Genomic DNA, 16891 nt, shown 5'->3' with positions numbered 1-16891 from the left:
TAACTTCAGATCACCTTTCTAAGTTACTGCCCTGTCTCCAAAGTAATAAAACAAAATACAGTCGTCCCTCCATTTTCACGGGGATCCATTCTGCAACCCCCATGAAAATAAAAATGTGCACATATTCAAGCCCCATTGGCTTGAATGGCTGTGCGCCATAGGAAAGCGTGCCTTTTTAACTCTCCCTGCTTGCCAGTCCATGAAGGACTGAGACTGCAGACTCAAATGGAGGGAGAACTGTTTTCTGCATTGGAACCAGTATATATTTCCATAGTGAACTCATACACAATATGCCCCCCAATATTCCTGGACCCTTGTGTAGCCAAAATGGTGCCAAATATGCACAAAAGGTATTGGCAGACGATTTCAAAAGCACGAACATAAAGTTTCTTTCTTGGGAGAAAAATATCGAAAGGTGGAGGAATAATCCAGAACAACCCAAAACTAAGTATTCCCACTTGGGAAGAAATTATTTTAGCTGCTGTAGTTGGTGGGTTTTTTGTTTATTTTTGATGGAGGGGAATAGATGAGAGGGAGGAAATGGATTGGAATATCTCAGAAGGCGGCACAGAAGGCTAGTGAAACTCTCAAGCCTCTGAAAAGCTACTGTTCACTACAACCCCCACAGAGTATAACCAGTATGGCCAGCAGCCTCGCTGGCTCGAAAATAAGAGGAACTACAGTCCAAAAAGGTAAAATTCCCAAGCTCTGGGAACCCTAAACCAGAGCAACTCCATAATGCAATCTTTTGTTTCAAGTCCAACTTCTAACTACTGCAATGGACTCTTTCCATCCACAGGGGTTTGATTCCCTCACTCCAGAACACACACAAAAAAAAAAAAAAAATGGACACTCAAGCCGCATATTACTCAATGCATGGCAGGATACACACACTACCATTGAACAATATAGGGCATGGCAATCTGTGGATGGTCCAATCCACAGATTGCTAGCTTCCAGGTGTAGTGTGCCCACTATACTACTAGACACTCCCAGAACTATTTATTTATTGGATTTATATAGAATCATAGAATCATAGAATCGTAGAGTTGGAAGAGACCACTAGGGCCATCCAGCCCAACCCCCTGCCATGCAGGAATCCAAATCAAAGCATCCCTGACAGATGGCCATTCCGCCTTTCTTCCAAAATTGGATATGAGGCAGCTACTATTAGCACCAATATTAGCAACAGTAGTTGCAAAATTATATTGATGTCAGTATGATCTACAAGTCTACTACCTGTAGTATAAAAGTAAATGGGTTTTGACTGAGCTGGAAATGATTGACTGACAGTTTTCACAGAACTCCATGAAGGCAAGGGTGGCAGTGGGGTGATTACCAGTCTTGAAATAAACTCTGACTGAGTTTCTCTCTCCCTAGAATAGGAGAGAATGGAAAGATAGTCCACCTGGGTACATGAATCCCATCAAGACTATGAAGACTACAACAGTCAATCATGTACAAAGTAGGGGGGATCAGGAACATTTGATATCAATTATTCCCGCTTCACCCAAGTACTTTCAGTCACAGGGACATAAGGAAGAGGGGGGTTTGGGGGGTCCGGACCCCCCCCTTCAGGCCCTGGGGGCATTCAAGCTCCTTCCTCCCCCCTCCTCCTCTCCATTAAAACCACAGAGAACTCGGAGAGGGAAAGGGGGAAAGACAAAACAAAAGTTGCAAGCTCAGAGAGAGGGGGGAGAGAGAGAGAGAGGAGGGGGAGGGAGGGAGGGAGGGGGAGGGAGGGGGTCCCTGTGATTTTTTTCTCTTTCGTTTCCATCGGAGTCCGACTTCCACTCCTCCTCCTCCTCCTCCCCCCTCCTCCCTTGTGCTTTTGCCATAATAAAAGTGGAGAAGGAGAGTAGGAAGAAGAAGGGAAAGAAGGGAAAAAAGGAAGGAAGAATGAGAGGGAGGGAGGGAGGGAGGGAGGGAGGGAGGGAGAACTGAAGAAAAGAAGAAAAAGAAAGGGAGGAAGAGGAAGTGGAGAAAGGAAGAAAGAAAAAGGAAGGAAGGAAGCTTCTAAAAGGAAATATAAAAGAAAGAAAAAGGTGACTTCTAACTTTCAGCAGTTATATCCATGTACAATATGGTAAAATAATAATAATAATAATAATAATAATAATAATAATAATATCCCTTACCCAAAATGCTGAGGACTAGATGTATTTTGGATTTTGGAGTTTTTCAGAGTTTGCTATATTTATATATGTCTAATGGGATATAATGGGAGATGGGATCCATGTATGTTTCTTATGCATCTCACAGACATAGACTGAAGGTAATTTAATACACAATATTTTTAAAATAATGTTGTGCTTCTGTACACTGAGCTGTCAGCAAAACTCTGAGACCACTATTCCTTGTATAATTCAATAATTCAGTAATTGATCTAAACCTTCAGGATTCCCAAGTTTCCTTGAGTTGGGGTCAGACTAGATGCTCTCAGGGTCAGTTTTGGGTTTTGGAAGTCCAGAGAAAGGAGACTCAGACTCTACTCTGGACATTTCTCCTGAGAATGGACTCATGTTTTCAAAAACAGTCATTTCTGGATTTTTGTAACAACAAAAAAGAGGAGGGTCTGTGATGCAAAAAGGCAAGAGGCTTCATTCCAGCCTTCTTTTTTCTCTTTTTTAAAAGACAAATAGAATAAAATACAGTTAGCTGGCCCTTTTTTAGCATGTCAATGGGGATGCTTTGATGGAGAGTTCCTGCATGACAGAATGGGGTTGGACTGGATGGCCCTTCTTGGGGTCTCTTCCAACTCTATGATTTTATGATTAATTAATTAATATATGGAATCAATCTAAGATGATGAATCGGGGCTGTGGAGTCCTATGGCCCTGCTCCAGGCAATGCTAGACTGCAGACCCCATCATCCAGCAGCACCACAGACTGCTGGGAACTGCAGTCTAATAAGGCTGCACACTGCAGAAATAATCCAGTTCGACACTACTTTAATGCTATGGAAAATCCTGGGATTTGTAGTATGTTGTGCCACCAGAGCTCTCTGACAAAGAATGCTAAATGTCTCACAAAACTACAATACCCAGATATTGTTGTTGTTGTTATTTTCTTATATCCCGCCTTTCTCCCAATATACGGACTCAAGGTGGTGATTTTCCATAGCATCAATCTATAGTATATCTTTCTACAATGTAGATGGACACCTCCATTACATAATTTGTTGAGGATGCTTTGACTGGGAGTTCCTGCATGGCAGAATGGGGTAGGACTGGATAGCCATTCTTGGGGTCTCTTCCAACTCTATGATTCCATGATTCTATAGCACTCTGAGCCTACTGTGATTTTAATTGTTTTTAAATGTATAAAGGTATAAAGTCTTATAATGCAAGCCATGCACTGATGGACTATTGCACTATAATTTTTTATTGATTGATTTTATATCTTGCCTTTCTCCCAAAATAGGATACTCTTAAAGGGGTTTGTTTTTCATAAAAAGAAAGGAAGGTATAATGTCTTGGAATTTAAAATTATGATAGATAGATAGATAGATAGATAGATAGATAGATAGATAGATGAGTCTTGGAATTAAAAAGTGTGTGTGTGTGTGTGTATGTCTTGGAATTAAAAATCCCTCTTGGAAGTGGGAATGAAATGTTGTGTGGATGCAGCCTGGGTTCTTAGCTCAGCTCAGAAGTTGGAATACAGTGTCTCAAAGCATGAGCAGAGTGTCTCTGAGCATGAGCAGAGTGGCTGCCGCTCATTGCTTGAGCAGCTGCACTTTGCTTTATCAAGCTGAATTTATCTGATGTAAACACCTTCAGAGGAAGGACTCAGTTTGCATCTGCACTGAAAAAATAATCCAGTTTGATGCCACTTTAACTGCCCTTGGCTCCATGTTGTGAAATGCTGGGATTTGTAGTTTGTTTGGCACCTGACAGATGACTCAACAGGTCATCAAAACTACAGATCCCAAGATTCCATAGCACGAAGCCATAACGGAAGTTAAAGTGGTAAACGCTCGACCCTCTTTTTGTGTCGGGGGGGGGCTCTTAGCCTCTCAAAATGGTGGCACTTAGTCTTGATCCCCCCCCCTTCCCAAAATCCTGGCTACGTCCCTGTCAGACATCAAACCAGCTTACTGCACTTCCTTTTCTTAAATATCTTTGCAACAAGAACAGTATCTGTTGGATTAAAAAGAATATTCAAAACAGCGGTTTCATCAACATCTGGGTGATTTTCCTGCTTTTCTTTTACCTATGTGACTGGAAGACTATGATTTCTTTTTCTTTTTACCTATGTGATTGGAAGACTATAAGAAAAAACAAAAGTTTAAAGCAAACAAAAAAAAAAGCCTAACAGAAGTTTGTATTTTGTGAAGAAAGATCTAAATTGGAATTGATTTTTAAAGTTGGAAAATTGAGTGTTTGTCACAGCATTGGAAGTAATAAGGGATTAAGGAAACATTGTTTATTTTGAGAAAGTGGAATTGTTATGGCTGCGAGAAGTTTCCAGTGAAATCAATAGGAATAGCAGAGACTAACTACCAGAGTGTGCCATTATCACATACTTCTGGAGGAGGCACTGAAGAACTGGGTTTGTTATTTCTTTGTATACCAAGAGTTAGTGTAATAGAAAATTTTAAAAATGCAGCCTTCTCAAGCTGCATTTGCAGAGTTCTGGCGGGAGCTTTTGGAGGAATTTAGATTAATGAAGGAAGGCTTTAAAAACTACAGAGCAAGATTCAACCAGACATTTGAACTATCTGATGAAGTGGAAGATGAAAAGGGACATTGGGAGGAAACCATGGGTTCTGCCACGAAAAAGCAAAACTGAGAAGCCAAGTCCAAAGTCGATGACTGGGAAGGGACAATCACACATTGTTAAGCTAGTGACTTCTGACTTCTGATAACCCTAAAGCAAACCTATCACAAGGTTTTCTTAGCAGTATTTGTTTAAAAGGGGGTTTGCTTTTGCCATCCTCTGTAGCTGAGAGTGTATGCCATGCCCAAGGTCACCCAGTGGGTATCTATGGCCAAGCAGGGATTCAAACGCTGATCTCCTAAGTAGTAGTCCAACACTTAAACCATTATACCACATTGGATCTGTATGGGACATTGCCATTTATTATGTAGGTGATTTATTAAGTAGGTAAACAGGATTCTCAGATACGCAGATGACACCACACTACTAGCAGAAAACATCACAGACCTAAAGCAACTACTAAGGAAAACCAAGGAAGAAAGTACAAAGGCAGACTTATTACTGAACATAAAGAAAACAAAATAATTACCACAGAGAATCTATACAAATTCAGCCTAGACAATGAGGAAATAAAAATAGTAAAAGAGTTCTCATATCTGAAATCAAATATTGAACAGGGCGGCGACTGTAGTCAAGAGATCATAAGTAGCCTAGGAATGGGGACGGCAGTTATGAAAGAACTAGAAAAGATCATAAAATGTAAAGATATATAACCGAGAACAAAAGATAGAATCATACAAGCCACTGTATTCCCTATCACCATGTATAGATATGAGAGACAGTGAAGAAAGCGGACAGAAAGAAAAACAGTTCATTTGAGATGTGGTGCTGAAGAAGAGTGCTAAGCATTCCATGGACAGCCAAAAAGACAAATAGATGGTCCTTGACCAGAACAAGCCAGAAATCTCCTTGGAAGCCAAGATGGCAAAACAGAGGCTGTCATAATTTGGACACATCGTGGAAAGGCACGATTCAATGGAGAAAACAATAATGCTAGGAAAGGTGGAGAGAAGTAGAAAGAGAGGAAGGTCACATGCTAGATGGATGGACTCTGTTAAAGAGGTCATGAGTATGAATTTATAGGCACTGAACAGAGCAGTAGAGGACAGGAAGTCTTGGAGATGTCTTACTCACAGGGTCGCTATGGGTTGACACAGACTCAAGGACAGTTAACAACAATAACAAAACAGCAGTGTCTCTTACTACTGCGTGCACTATTATAGAATTCAAAGACATAGCCATGTTAGTTTGGAAAATCAGTATGCAAAGGGATCTTGTAGCACATTTGAGGCTAACTGTAAGAAAAAAGTTGGTAGCATGAGCTTTGGAGACTTGAACCTACCCCCTCAGATGCACACACTACAAAAGTTCATGCTACCAACTTCTTTCTTTCAGTTAGTCTGAAAGGTACTACAAGATCATTTTGCATATTACCATTATAGTTATTTGGTGCAAATGTTACACACCCTCTTTTCAAGATACTGTAATGTCCTCCAGATATACTGAACTGCAATTTTCATGACCAATAGCCAGGTTGGGTTCAGGTGATGGCAATTGTAATCTAACCCATCTGGAGGGCACCAGGTTGGAGAAGGCTACTATGCAATGCATGAGAAACAGATATGAGGTACTTTCCTGCCCGTGGGGATTTACAAGCTACATTAGATCAACGCAACTGGGAGGAGGATAGGATGTGAAGGAATGGAGGTGATGAAAGTGTATGAGAGCATCAAACAGCAATGTGAGGGATAGTGATTGTTCAGGAAACAGTACAGTAGAGACATGGGCCTTGACAAGACACTTGAAAGAAGAGCAGAAGGCAGCTTGATGAAAAGGTGAAAAGTCAAGACACACTGATGACAAGTGAAGAATCAAAGATGACTCCAAAGCTGTTTTTCTCAAAGGCATGGGAGAGAATAGTATTTCCACTATAATCAAGAGAAATGGGAGACAAAAGACTTTGGGTGGGAAAAAAATAGAATTTCCCTCCTCTCCCTGTTCACTCTGAGAGTCTAGCAGGAGATTCAGGGGACACATCAGAGGTATAAGATTAAACAGAGGGCTATCCACAAGTCTATCATTATCATCAGATCTTGGGAGACGTATGTGCCTTCCATAGATTGGTCTGTGATATTTCCTAACCCACTACATCTGCCTGACAAGCCCATGTCTTACCTGTATTGAGTATACAACCACCGTAATAAGTAATAAAAGGAAGGCATGTCAGCGAAGACCCAGTGCCGGACAAGGTTAAAACCATGACCAGGGGCAGACAAGAGGAATAATGCAGAGACCCTTTGTTATTGGTAATGCACTGCTAAACTGTCTGACAAGCATGAAAACACGAAAAACGATAAGCAGAACCCTTTTTGTTTTACGGCGTTATTCAGTGGCTGGCAGAACGGTTTATCTGCTTCAGTTATAACTGTCAGGAATTATTTCTCAGTGGCGCATCATCTACAAGCTCTATCTGTTTTAAGAGGAACTAACCAAACAGTCACATTTGTAGCATCTTTCCGCATGAGCGGCCAAAAGAACTGAGGAAAAACATTGATTTCTTTTTAAGGAAAAGAAAATGACAAAAAAAAGTGTCTACGTGCCCACACACAGACACACTGCATTTGATAAAACTCTCATTTCTTTCTCAGGGTCTCACAGGAGATGGTTACTGTTTGTTTCTCACTCTTTTCTTTTCTCTAACCTGAAAATGTTATTTGTAGAAAGAAAAATACAGAAATTGATCTCTGTTTGCCTATTCTGGCACTGCAACCTGGCACGGACAAACCAGAAGCACATGCCAGCAGTGGCATTATCCTAAATCACTACTATCTGAAATTTTGAGATTTTTGTTGAAAGGAGTAATGTTTGACTTGACCCTGGGTGAAAGGGTAAAACTGCTGGAGCAAAAAACAACAAAAAGGTTCTATGGCCCTGTACAATGCACTAAAGGCAATTCTGTTGAATGTGTATTTCTAATATTGTTCCCCTTTTCATGCAGCTTGGAAACCCAGTGGTGTACTCTTAGACCTCTGGGAAGCATCTAGGTATGTAGTCACTGGAAAAGCACATTCTGCATACAAAACTTGGGTCACCTGAGCTTGGGAAGGATCCTTGTGATCAACCCTACCCACACGATTACTTTATTTAGACAAATCCACCGAGCATAGGGAGAGTAGATGCCTCCAACCTGTAGCAGCTCTTGTCTCAACCCGTAACTGATGCATCACATTTCTATGACAATGGAAACTCATCAGTGACCTCGCAATCGTGCAAGTCCTCAGGTGTGAAACGTCACTGCTGAGGCAGCTGGGAGATTGGCAGTCCCATAGTGTCAATGTCCCCTTCTCTTCCCCTGTCCCCCTCACCCTTGATATTCCCAAACTGCCTGATTCCCTTTATTTCATTTCATTTCATTTCTATTTCTTCTTTTTTTTAAAAAAAAAAAAAACTTAGCTCACAGTAACAGAGCTCCAGAATTGTGTGAAATAAGTGGGGGTAAATCAAAATGTAAAATACAGTCGGTCCTTCTTATACACAGATTTTTTATACACGGATTTAAGCATACACGGTTTGAAAATGTTCCAAAAAAGTATAAATTTACCTTGATGTTCCACTTTTTATTAGGGACACCATTTTGCTATGTCATTAAACTTAATGGGACTTGAGCATACACGGATTTTGTTATACATGGGGGATCTTGGAACCAAACCCCAGCGTATAACAAGGATCCACTGTAACTAAAAGGCATGGTGGGAAGGGTAGAGTGCAAGGAGGTGGGGTTAAGGGAGAGTCTTGAAGAGAGCTCAATGAGAGCAACAGCCCCAGTCGTGCAACTGAGAAGACGTGCAGTGCTCTGAAAGCGATGTTTCCATTTTTGAAGTACTGACTTGATTGCTCAGATAATGTGGTAATGGCCTAGGATTGCACCATAGGCTACAGAGAAAGAGAAGAAAAAGATGATGCCAATGGTGTTAACGATGGCAATAAAGATGATGATGGTGATGATGATGATAGATTTCTCTGGGATTTCTAACCCATCAACAGCTTACAACATGTTCCTTAAGGAACTTACAACACAAAGCAAAAGAGGCCTTCAGCTCAAGCAAATATATTATTTTACTAACAAAAACAACAAGACATAAAATCCAGAAGCACTGCAAGGGCCATCTAAGTCTAATCCCCTGCCTTAGTAGAAGCATTGGCCTGGATGGTCTATGAGACCCCTTCCAATTCTGTGACTTTGTTTGAGTGCACAAATAAATCTGCATTGACTGGATGGTCAAATACAGTTACTACAAGGTTATCAAACATCAAAAGCAGGAGCAGGAAGGAGGACACAGTAAATATCAGAGAGGTCCAGACTGCATAAAGCCAGAAAGGCATACTTTAAACAGGAGGATTCTAGGAGATATAGTCCAGAAAGGTAACTTTTTAATAAAGGTAAAGGTAAAGATATTCCCCTTTGACAAAGTTGTCAAGCTCTGTCCAACTGTAGGGGGTGGTGCTCATGTCCGTTACTAAGCCAAGGGAGCCGGCATTGTCAAAGAGAACTCTGTGATCATGTGACCATCATGACTGCACAGAACTTTTTTACCTTCCCACTGAAGTGGTACCTATTTATCTACTTGCATTTGCATGCTTTCGAACTGCTAGGTTGGCAGAAGGTGAGACTAGTGATGGGAGCTCATGCAGCACTTGGGCCTTGAACTGCCAACCTGCTGATCTTGCAATCAACAGCGTCAGCATCTGAACTGCTGAGCCCCCCCTCCGCCCCCGTGTTGCATGCTATACTATAAACCAGCAGTTGACAATGTGACGGTGCTAGCAGTGAATCTTCTCTGGACTGTAGTCCAATCAGCAACAGAATCCCTTAGATTCACTTTCATGGGCACTGAAAGTCTGCTGATCAACTGCAACCCCCATCAGCCCTAACCAGCACAACCAATCTTGAAGCAAGATGGAGGTACAATTCAATAATATCTGGAGGTACACACACAGAGAGAACAAATCCTGCTAATTAACAACCAAAGAAAGTGTAAACGCTACCTTGTTTCCAAACATGAAATGAGAATATTATTGTAGGGTCCCCCCTCCCCCCCATGTTCTCTGCCAAACAGCACTACAAATCTTTGTCAGAGGACTACCATGTGTTCATATAAAAGTCTGTGTGCTATTATCCCCCCCCCCCCAGCCATAAAGAATTACTAGATCTTTAAACTTACACAGGAGACAACGCAGAGCTGTCCTACCGGACTCAGAGACATACTACAAAGGTGATGCCTGCGGCTTGCATTCACCAATCCAACTGCAAAGCTAAAATCCTCTTCAGCCGAAAGAAAGCCAGAGTTCTCTAAGCAGTTACAGAGAAAAGCCTGAAATAAGAAGGTTGGCAATCTCTTTTTGAGAACTTGAAGGAAGGGAAGAATATAGTTTCAAACTACCACCTACTGTTACAAGGGAGGCTGTCTTTAAGAATTATTTGGATCCCCATTACATGCCATTAAAATGGCCTTTAAAGATGATCAAGTGCACCTTGGCACAGATGTACAAATTGAAATTAAAATGGATAACCCTCCCCGTAAAACCCACTTTGAGTTTCAAGTATCATCAAATACGAACACTCAAAATTTGCAGATGACACTAAACTAGGGGGAATAGCTAATACCCCAGAGGACAGGATCAAAATTCAAGATGACCTGAATAGACTAGAAAGCTGGGCCACAGCTAATTCAACACGGAGAAATGTAAGGTACTGCACTTAGGGCGGAAAAATGAAATGCACAGATATAGGATGGGTGACACCTGTCTGAATGAAACTACATGTGAAAGGGATCTGGGAGTCCAAGTAGACCACAAGTTGAATATGAGTCAACAGTGCGATGTGGCAGCTAACAAGGCCAATGCGATTTTAGCTGGATCAATAGAAGTATAGTGTCCAGATCAAGGGAAGTAATAGTGCCACTATAGTCTGCTCTGGTCAGGCCCCATCTGGAATATTGTGTCCAGTTCTCGGCACCACAATTTAAAAAGGATGTGGAGAAACTGGAGCATGTCCAAAGGAGAGCGACTAAAATGGTGAAGGGTCTGGAAGCCATGTCCTACAAGGAATGACTTAGGGAGCTGGGGGTGTTTAGCCTGGAGAAGAGAAGATTAAGAGGTGATATGATAGCCCTGTTTAAATATTTGAAGGGATGTCATATTGAGGAGGGAGCAAGCTTGTTTTCTGCTGCTCCAGAGACTAGGACCCGGAACAATGGATGCAAGCTACAGCAAAAGAGATTCCACCTCAACATTAGTAAGGGCTGTCTGACAGTGGAACACACTCCCTCGGAGTGTAGTGGAATCTCCTTCCTTGGAGGTCTTTAAACAGAGGCTGGATGGCCATCTGTCAGGGATGCTTTGATTTGGATTTCCTCCATGGCAGGGGGTTGGACTGGATGGCCCTTGTGTCTCTTCCAACTCTATTATTTTATGATTCTATGATTCTATGAAAAATGTCCTTCCCAAGGCAAAATACTTATTTATTCATTTTTATGTACTGTATATAGCACAGTTCAGAACTGGTATTCCAAAATATTTCCAAAGAAATTTAAAACATTAAAACAACAATGAAAGAGCACAACTGATGAAAACAGCAAAGACCAGAACTTCAATGAGCTGGCCAGATGTTCAAAGAATCTGAGCTTAGGCCTCACATCCGAACAGTGTAAGAGAGGGTACCAGGTAGCTCTCTAGGGAAATAATTTTGTAATAAGTAGGATGACTGAGAAAGTCCCTTCCTTGGTCACCACCTGGAAGAGAATCCTCAATGCTTCCTGAAACTACAGACCTCAAAATTCCACAGGGTACAGCCATGGCAGTTAAAGTGGTATCAAACTATTACAATTACACAGCATAGATATACTGTGATTTCTAAGTAGAAGACCCAACACAAGTAGTTCTACATGTGCATGTAAAGGTAATCACTATTTTTAAGGAGGACTGCAGAAAGTAGCATTCAGGACTTCTTTAAAATGCTTAATTAGATTAGATGCCACAACACATATTTGTCACTAGGGTTAATGGCTGAATGAGTGATAATGTATGATGTTTCTGTCATCTGAAATACAACTCTGACATTTCAAACTAATTAGTTAGAATAAATTTAGCCAAAAAGAGGCAGTGTTGTAATGAAACACAAATGCAATTAAATACTCCCCGGGATGCTACCAAATTTTAAATTCCATGCCGCCATAGATCTTGTTTTATAACCAACTCCTATGGTGACACGCTAGAGCTTTTCCATAGCTAGTTACATACAATCGTCTGCAGTTATTACCCAGAGATGTTGGCCTCATTGTGTGTTACTCATACAAGGGAGTCCTCTTAAAATTACAGGAGGGGGTAAATCACAACTGTGCTCCTTGACCATACCAGTGGTCTTCTCTCAAGATATTCACATGTCAGCACAGTCATCTGCAGTGAAGAACCCTAGGTGAGACCAGCTACTTCCATGTAAACCTCCACATGACTGGTACACCAGGGTTCTCACTTATAGATTAATAAATATTTCCTTTTCATTAATTTTTTTCAGATCTTTATGTAAAAAATTTGAAATAATTGCCAAATTTGGGGAAAAACTAGTTAAACACAATTCTCCTCCCTCTGCACTGGCCTCGTTCAATAGGTGCAGCTATTCCTGCTATGAAGAGGTGTGTGGTGCTTTCACAATTTACCTGTCGACTTATGGCAAGCCCATATATTTCATAGGTTTTTTTAAGACAAGAAATATTCAGCTGGTTTTGCCAGTTCCTTCCTCTGAAGGATTGTCTACATGACTGCCCTATCACCATTTTCAAAGATGGAGACCTGTTGTTGTTGTTGTTGTTTTAAATAAGTGCTGACCTGAATTCAACACTGCAAAATATGATTGAACACATAGAAATTAAAAGTAGAACCTTGAAAGAGAGCTTGACAAAGCCGTCAGGTCCAACGTCAAAACCACTACACCGTGCTGACTCCTTTTTTTACTTTAGATACTTGGAATTCATGAATTTAACTGTGTTAAATGAGTACGAGACTAAAAAAAAACAACTTTTATAGAATGAAAAATGAAAGTTCTGCAATGCCCTAGTAATCATTAAAAACAAAACACTGTGCTACAAATGTGTTTCATACCAAGAGGAAAATTTTGCAAGAGCATGCATTGATTTTGGGGGGGGGGGGGGGAGGTCTGAATGGAATCAGCCTTGCCAAGATAAATTAATTAACAAAATCACACATCTACAGATGATCCATATCACTCCACTAAATCTTTAATTACTCAATTAACATCCTTAAAGTCAGAGGTTAAACAAGTTTTGCCATAAAATGACAAAGTATGAGGGAAATTAAATACTTTTTCCAGCCCTGAAGTTGAAATATCTTTTCTAACAGATTTGCAAAGGTGTGATGAGGCAGTGGATTTCTAACCAGAAAAAGAAAGAATCTGTCAATGTGTCCAAGGATGTGAACACAAAGCAAACTGGCAGTAGAGGGATGACAAACACAGACACATGGAATCTCACTACAATCATACAAAGCTGTAAAGACCCAGAAAAAAAACAACTGGTGGGAGGGAGAATCAGCTGAACAAAGTAGCTGAAAAAAATACTATTTTCTTTTCCTCTCCATGCCTCTTGGGGTGCAATTTTGCCCCTAAATGCTGCTTTGCAGGGACCCATCCTATGACAGCCAAACACTATCATCAGAATTAAGTATCACTTCTGGTTCTCTAATAGTGACAGTGTGGCCCACACATAGCGAAGATGCACCAAAAATGTCCCTCCAACTCTCTGCCATGTTGCACGTACACCCTACCCTGGGCTGATTCTAAGGGTGTTATCACACTACACAATTATTGCGCTACAATTCAACTTTAACTGCCATGGTTCCTTCCCATGAACTCCTGGGATCTGCAGTCTAAAGAGGTGCATTGAGAACATTCAGCCACACAGCTCTAGTACCTCAGCAAACTACAAGCCCCATGATTCCATAGGAGACACCTGAGTGATTTAAAATGGAATCTTAGTGCTGTAACTGTACATTGTGAAAGAGTCCTAAGGATAACGTTTTGGTTTCATGGGCAGGATTCCCACTACCATCATTACCACTACCACTACCACCACCACCACTCCCATTGTCTTTCCAAGTTTCACTTCTAATTGTTGGTGTCATCTGACCCTTCTTCCTCCAACTCCCATTGGCATTTTCCCTGTGCAAGCAGAAGCACAAGATAATTCCAAATGGGTGATAAGGGCTGTGCAAGGGGCTAACAAAGTGTTTTCCACTACTAACATCACTCTGCTTCCCTATTAGGAAGACATGGGATGGAATCCATACAAAGGATGTAAGAATCTCCTCCAGACCTCCTCTGGGCCATGAGACATTCCCATCTTCCATTCTAAGGGTTGCTGAGATAACGTATGGATAAACCCATGGATAAACTGTGTACTCTTCAAGGTATTTTAAGTTTTAAGTTACAGAAGGGTAGATTACAATTGAAAATTGAAAGGAACCTCTTGTAAGTGTGGTTCGACCATGGAACCAATTGCCTAGAGAGCTGGTAGACACACACACAAAAAAAGACCGCTACCTGCTGAGGATGCTTTAGCTGAAGTTGCTGTGTTGAGTGGAGGGTTGCACTCAATCGCCCATGAGACCTCTTCCCAGAGATGGTGATAGTTGGTCAGGCAGAGGAAGGAACTGGCAAAACCAACTTTATATTTGTCTTTAAAAAAACCTATGAAATACATGGGGTTGCCATAAATTGACAGGTAAATTGATTCAATTATGCTCTGATTCTGTATTGTTCAACAGGCATTTTTAGCAGCCCTAGCCAGCATAGCCAAGGTTGAAGAATGTTGGGACTTGTACTCCAACAGCCTGTAAAGCACCATAAAAATGCCACCCAGGTATAAACCTGTAGCTATAAAATACCTTTGTACTACACTACAGATTACAATAAATGTGTGATCTCCTTTCACATGTCTAGGGGGTGTTGTGGGGATGGGTGTTATTGTTATTAAACAGCAGCTATGAAGTGATTAGGGACAAGACTGCAATGTGCAGGGAGGAAGGTTAATTCTTCTTACACACAGCCACATCCTGATGAAATCCTGTATCCTGTTACTGGCTGGAGAAAATGAAACGGAGAAACCTAGCTAGAATTAACCAGTACTGAACATCTCCCACATCACACATAAGTGAAAGCCAACAATCAGCAAAAGTAGCATGGGGGTGGAGGGAAGGAAAGAGAGAGGGGAGATGAAAGAGAGAGAAGCCACTGCTTGTCAATCATTGTAATATTCAAATATCATTCATGGTAATAAGGCTTAAAGCAATATGCGCTGATGGGCTCAAGCTTTAGTTGTTCAGAAACTGATGACAGATGCCTGCATGATTGGCAGGAATGGATCTAGCAAGACTTCCATGTCCCTCCCCCATCTCATTTTGACAAGTGTGTCTAGTACTTTTGGCTAAGTTGTGGTTCCACTTTTTCAAAGGGAAAGCCCAGCAATGAATCACAGGGTAGGCAATCTGGCTCACTCCAGATGGTTTGAACTATGACTCCCATGAGTCCAAAGCAGCATGACCACTGAGGGAACTATAGTCTAAAATGCCTGGAGGGCTTTCATTTGCCTATTCCCCAAAGCCAAGTCCACAGCTTCCAGGATTTCTAACCAAGTACAAAAACATAGAAATGTTATTCTTTCTGATACTAGAATCTTATTCTCCACCAGATCCTTGATGAAGCCAGGTGAACCAGTAGCAGATCTCCAGTCTCAAGCAGAGATCTTACTCAGAACTGCTACTTGAAATGCATTTAAACTGAAGACTCAAACTGAATCTGTCTGCATACTATTCATGCATTTCACCAATTCGAACTATGGCCCATCGTTAAAAGTACTATCCTCTTTTTCCTAGGTCTAGGATCTTGGCTGAAATATGGACTCAGAGCCTCTGATAAATAAAGCAAATATGTCACAGGTGGACAGATGTCAGGTTTGTAGGATCTAATTTGGACCTGCTTTGTTTCAACAAGAAACCTAAAAAGACCACTAACAAGAAACAGATGTAAAAGAAAGAATACTTCTAAATTCCTCTTTCCACACGACCACAGATTTTGATATCCACCAGGAGGGGGATGTCCTGGAACCAAACCTCAGCAGATACCAAGGGCCATATGTTGAACCAACCTGACACCTCCATATGTTTGAAAAACATGTTCTAAAGCAACCTTTCCCAGGATACTAGTGTTAAGCCAAGATGTTATTGTCACCAGCCACCACCTGGATTCCCAGTGATTGGGCGGCATATAAATAAATCCTATTATTATTATTATTATTATTATTATTATTATTATTATTATTATTATTATTATTATTATGGGATTCAATATTTCTGGAAAACACCAAGGTGGGAAGGCTATTTACAGTCTTTGTTGTTTGCCCACTTGATTCTGTAAGTCAAAAGGAAGCTGTGTGAAAAATAACATGACAAATGATTTACTTTTTCACAGATCTCAATCCAGTTTTGACCAGCATGCCAATATGTAAACAATGATGGCTTTTGCCTGCTGATCTGATACATTCTGCTGCAGCCACATTAAACTGAAGGGAAATGTAAAGAGTATGTGTCCTCAAAAAAGGAACTGCTTGCACATGGAAAAATAATAATAAAATAGCCTCACCTCAAAAATGTTTTCACCTTAAAATTCTTATGAACTATTACCATCAACTGGAACAAATGTGACGCAAATCCACCTCTCCATGGCTAATTTCAAAGGCCATAAAACCTCTTTCTCTGTAAGTACAGATGAGGCACACACACACTTGGCATCGTCTCCTCTGGCAAACCGAGTGGATCATCACAAAAACGATGGGAAATGCACAGTCAATGCCGTTTTGTGGTGAAACATTTCGCAGCATTAACTTTTTACTGCTCCGAGCCAACGTTTCCATCGGGGCTCATTATAAAATAGCGTAAGAGGCACTTTATGACTAAAACTCACTTCTATAGTGGTTTTAGTACCTGCAGCTGTGGCCCAGTAACAAGAACACTGTCTTTGCTGGATGTGTCTAAACATGCACCTCTCAGGCTTTTATGTATATAATTCACCTCAGGGGAATCTAACTATCCCACAGAAGTC

General features: G+C 41.0%; 1 protein-coding gene across 1 annotated transcript in view; it reads right to left on the bottom strand.

Moving 5' to 3' along the window:
- The window catches only part of KIF26A (kinesin family member 26A), a 236799-nt gene that overhangs the window by 99823 nt on the left and 120085 nt on the right, over window positions 1-16891 (bottom strand). The gene's annotated exons all lie outside the window — the stretch shown is intronic.

The sequence above is a fragment of the Sceloporus occidentalis genome, unplaced genomic scaffold, assembly GCF_023333645.1.
Source record: "Sceloporus occidentalis isolate IW3139 unplaced genomic scaffold, rSceOcc1.0.p SCAF_4, whole genome shotgun sequence".
NCBI classification, from domain to species: Eukaryota; Metazoa; Chordata; class Lepidosauria; order Squamata; family Phrynosomatidae; genus Sceloporus; species Sceloporus occidentalis.
Note: the sequence above shows the minus strand (reverse complement) of the source record. Positions and strands in the feature narration are given on the sequence as shown.